This window comes from Nymphaea colorata, chromosome 7 (assembly GCF_008831285.2).
Source record: "Nymphaea colorata isolate Beijing-Zhang1983 chromosome 7, ASM883128v2, whole genome shotgun sequence".
Taxonomy (NCBI): Eukaryota; Viridiplantae; Streptophyta; class Magnoliopsida; order Nymphaeales; family Nymphaeaceae; genus Nymphaea; species Nymphaea colorata.
The window spans coordinates 1,357,213-1,362,409 of NC_045144.1; the positions used below are offsets into that span (position 1 = coordinate 1,357,213).

General features: G+C 40.0%; 1 pseudogene; it reads left to right on the forward strand.

Annotated features, from left to right (window-relative positions):
• The first annotated feature begins 220 nt into the window (after positions 1-220).
• Positions 221-4,845, forward strand: LOC116257640 (ATP-dependent 6-phosphofructokinase 3-like; annotated as a pseudogene).
• Positions 4,846-5,197: the final 352 nt, after the last annotated feature.

Genomic DNA, 5,197 nt, shown 5'->3' on the forward strand with positions numbered 1-5,197 from the left:
AATTCCGCATAAGTTCTCGGAAGTGCTTGCTTCGATTAAATAATGAACTTCTTTCTTTCTTTTTTTTTCTTCCCCCTCCATAATCCGATCTTGTCTCAACTAGGGTTATCTCTGCAGGAGAACACTCTGTTAGCTGGTTCATCTTTCGGGGCTATAGTGTGTGCAGTTATTGTATCCGGAAACACCATGGAGGACGCTCTGCAATCCACCTTTGGCACTAATGGGAAACCAGGGACAGGGAGGGTCCAAAAATGGGAAACAAATAAGAAGAATAAAGGGGCTAATCAGACAGCCACTTCGTCAGGAGGAAAGCAATGACGAATGTGGAGGCGAAGAAGATGATGAAGAGCTAGTAGAGAAAATCACCTCCCTTTTTCGGAGGCTAGGGCATCCAAGCAAGGTATTTCGTTCATGTTTCGCCCGTCTCCTTCTCCTGTAGTTCTCTTCTTTGCGTGAATTGGTGTGGATCGGTCGACAGTCAATCGTTTCCTCTTCCTCTGCCGAGGAGGACGGTTGAGAAAAAAGTTTTTTTGTTTTTTTTTCTCTAAAATTTATTCAGTGGTGAGGTCGATCCGGTAGATATTTCTAGGGTTCTCTTTGCGAACGGGCTGTTTGTCGTGAAAATTGGGGATTTTTTGATTTTCTGGATTCGGTGGTCGGCTATTTGTATTCTATGATCAACATAGTTTTTTTTATCTACTTTCTTTGAGAATGCCTGAATTTTGTTTGTTGATTTGGATGTGATCGGTTTATGGTGGAGGAAGTGCAGAATGATGGCTGTGAGAATGCCTGGATTTCACAAATTTTGCACTACAAATGATGTTCTTGCTTTCTTCCTCTGTTGCAAATGTTGTGTACAATTATGCTGTTTCTTCTTCTTCTTCTTCTTCTTCTTCTTCTTCTTGCTCTTTCTTCCCTTCTTCCCCTTGTCTTATGTTCCCTCTTCTCTGTACACAGTGATCCCCACAGGCCACAGCGCTGATGCCACTGGAGGTATTAGACAAACCTGGGGCTTTATTTATGTTGAACAGCACGCTTTTGATTTCCATATTCGTTTTAATCTTTTGCCATACTCGTTTCCAGAAAAAAATGTGGAGGTGTCTTGAGCTTGTTTACAGAGAGAGATTTGATGCGATGTGTAAATGCTTATCTTGAGCCTTAACTACCCTTTTCCCTGTGTTTCCTCATCATTTCCACCATTTCCATCAACGAAGAAATTTCTTTCCAGAAAAATATTTCCAACTTAACAAACACAAGCTGGTTTGAAAATATGGAATTTTATTTCTTATTCCTCAATTCCAGAAATTTATTTCTGGAATTTTTTTTCCGTTTCATATTTCCAGCCATCAAACGGCCCCCAGAAGAACAGTTCAGCTTAAAAAAAAAAAAATGCGAACTCATAAAATAATCGTAAAGCAAAGAAAGAGAATTTGCTTGAAACGTGTTTCATTTTGTGATATTTTTCTTTGTAGGTGAATCCAGCAAAATACAATAGCATTTTTCTGATTTTAGTGTATTATGGAAGGAGCAAGGGGTTCTAGGACTTTGGAGAGGTTGGGCTGGGAAGTTATATGGATATGGGCCTTGCACAAGGAGGTTGTAAGTTTGGCCTTTATGAATACTTCAAGAAGACGTATGCTGATGCGTTTGGGCTAAATGTCGCAGGGAGGCGGAGAGCTTGGATTTATTTTTTGAGCAGTGCATCTGCTCAAGTGATTGCAGATGTTGAGCAGTGATTGCAGATGTTGCCCTCTGTCCTTTTGAGGAAGTCAAAATTCGTGTGCAAACTCAACCTAACTATGCTAAAGGATTGGTTGATGGCTTTCCAAAATTGTATGCAGCTGAAGGCCTGCCAGGGTAAGGAGGAGCTTCTTTGTTCATTGCTCGAAGTTATTTGTGTATATCTGAAGATGGTTTCAGACTTTGAGTTCATCTCTTTGATTCTAATTGCTAAATGCCTTTGTAACTGCAGCTTCTACAGGGTCTTGCTCCACTTTGGCACGGAATCTTCCATGTAAATAAACTCATTTTTTCTTTCCCTGAAAATTGGCCAAATAGAACTTTTGATTGCTGAAATTTCAAGGTTGAAGAGAGAGTAGAGAATGAAAAATTAGTTGGCCTATGACATGCAACATATTTCCATGACTTGTAGGCTATTTTATAGCTGAATATGACTTGTACCCTATTTTATAGCTGAATGGACAATCTCCCAGGTCCAAGTGGTTAGATGATCTAATATAAAAGAATGACCTGTGATTATTAGTGTTGACCCAATTACAGATGTCAAGTGGTTGGAGCTTGTGTCAAACTGATGTGATTCTGTTTCTAGCTTTGTATCTCTTTATATGGAACTGATATTTTTATCTCTATTACAATTGCCGGACCCCAAATGGATTGCTGCATCCTTGTGATCAAGATAATTTTTTTGATGTCTCACAATTGTGAGCTTTTTTCTTTCTTAAGATGAAGAAAAGAGCAAAATATCTTGATTTAGGTTGCATTTGTCGTTTGGGTTTTTCTTTGTTCTTGTATGCTGTTTGGATGAAGAAAGTCTTTGCATGCTCCTGGAACTTTATAATCTGGCTTGTTTACTGAAGGCCTGTTAGCTTGGTTAAACATTGAATAGATGAGGTCTTGTTCATAAGTTCCTTTCTCATGTAGATAACAAGAAGCTATCTACGTTGCATGGTGTATTTATGTTGAATATTTTAATCTTGTTTGTGTATATCATTTCGCTTCTTCCTGCCTATGTTGAACGTTTGATTAGTATCTCTTGCAAATGCGAGACGTTCGTTTCATGTCACCAACTAATCTTCCCATTTGCATGTGGAGAAAATTTTTCAGAAATTTGCTGCCACCTATTCGTTCTTGTTTTTGAAGAGTGCAATAGATGTCTTGGTGATTGTGCTATATGAATGCATATTTTTCCACCTAATGGTAGTCCAAGAAAAGGTGCAGTATTTCAGTTGTTGGCATATGAAAAGATAAAATATACTATCAAACCTCATGCCATGTATAAACTATAACTACTAATTTACAATAAGATAGGGCAAGTTGTCATGATACCTGCAGGTATTTTCCTTTCTAACCTAAATTCATCGTTTGGAATAAAACCTCTTGTCGCTGCGCTTATCTTTTCATGTTGCTTGGTCATGGAGTCACCGTAGTTTATTGCACCGCATTATGGTAACATGAATATTAAACTTCTGGACTTTCTTCCCTGCAGGAGATTGAAAGGCGTGGTCTTAAAGTTTCAGTTGTCGGAATTCCAAAGACTATTGATAATGAGATTGCGGTAATATGCTTGCAACTTCGCATTGAAGCAGTCTTTATTCCATTGGAGATATCAGCCAAGTAGATCCTTATGCTACTTGGCTCTTGTGTGTCCTTTGTTTCAGGTTATCGACAAATCATTTGGTTTCTGATACTGCAGTTGAAGAGGCTCAAAGGGCTATTAACGCAGCGCATGTCTGAAGCTGAAAGTGGCGAAAATGGTGTGGGCCTTGTCAAGCTGAGGGGCTGGTATGCTGTTGGTTTATTCATGTTCAGGTTTTCTTTGAATTGAAGTGCGGTGTAGTTCATACAACTTGAACTCTAAGAGGTTCATAATTCACCTCACTGCCGCAACTCCACCGGGCCTTTTGGTGCAGTTTTTCCAAGATCAAATTGTTTTGTAGCTGTCAAATAGGAAGTTGGAGCCTTCTTTGAGATGTCTGAATTCTCTCCGTAAGAATGCAACCCCTCTTTTGAAGTGGCTTCAATTCATGAAATGAATTTCTCTATCTGATTATTAATTCCGTCATACATTTGATGCTGCAGGATTTATTGCTATGTACTCTACGTTGGCTAGCAGAGATGTGGTATGCTTTAAATTTCTTAACATAATAAGTCTTGTGTCTTATGCACCAGTCGAATGTTGCCTGGTTGTTGACAAACTCCTCTTGCGATTCTATTTGGAAGGGCCGGGGGAGGACTCTTCGAATTCATAGAGCACAGACTCAGAGAGAATGGTCATATGGTTATTGTTATAGCAGAAGGTGGTGGGCAGAATCTTATTGAGGAGCACTTGTGCGACATGGAACACAAGGATGCTTCGGGAAACAAGGTCCTTCTTGACGTTGGGCTGTGGCTTTCTCACAAGATCAAGGTATTACAACTGGAGGATAAGGCCTACGCAGAGTGCTTGTAAGTGACAATGTTGAATAGTCTTTGAGGTCCATAAAAAACTCGTCTTCCTTTGAATTGCAGGACCACTTTGCCAAGGAAAAGATTGTAATGAACCTCACATACATAGGTATGTGAGTAAAGCAACTTTGGATGCAAACAAAAGATTGATCTAGAAGACTAAATTTGAACGATGGCATTTGTCTGCAGATCCCACGTACATGATTCGTGCCATTCCTAGCAATGCTTCAGACAACGTCTATTGCACGCTTCTCGTTCATAGTGCTGTCCATGGCGCCATGGCTGGATACTTGGGCTTCACTGTCGGTCCTGTTAATGGCAGGCATGCTTACCTATCTACGTAAGTTCCTCCGTGACTGAAAAACACCACGATTGTCTAATGTGTCAAATTTCCTTTTCGGTTTGAAATTTATTCGAATCTCATTTCTGGCTTTTATTGTCCTGATCTTGCAGCGTGTGACTGAGAAGCAGAATCAAGTCTGTATAACCGACCGTATGTGGGCGAGGTTGCTTTCCTCTGCGAACCAACCTACCTTCCTCAGCCCAGAGGACATTGAAGAAGCCAAGAGTAAGCGAGAGTCGAGCATTCAAGATCTACAAATGTTCTTGGCAGACGGGAAGGCCTTGAGTGAGGACGGCAATTTCTCGGCGACGTCATAATTCGGATCAAGAGATTTCGATAGTTTTGCGAACCAACCTAGCTCCCGCGAGCTCTCAATTATGTTAATTGAGAGTTTTTTATAAAATAATTTCATTAAAGTGTCTTACTTTGTGAAAACTCCTTCGCAAATCATAGGAGTCCACGCACGTTTTAGCTTGAACTTGAAGTACCAGCTAACATTCAAGGAAACGTATTAAAGTTGCAGCCTTTTAATGATTACCATTACAAAGATCGTGAGCCAATGGGAGCCAGTTTTCGTTTGCCCGCTGATTGAACTTTAATCCATTTCAGATATCGGTGATCGCGTCTCTCATGGCAACTCAAAATTAAAGATATTTGGCAGTTTCTCAT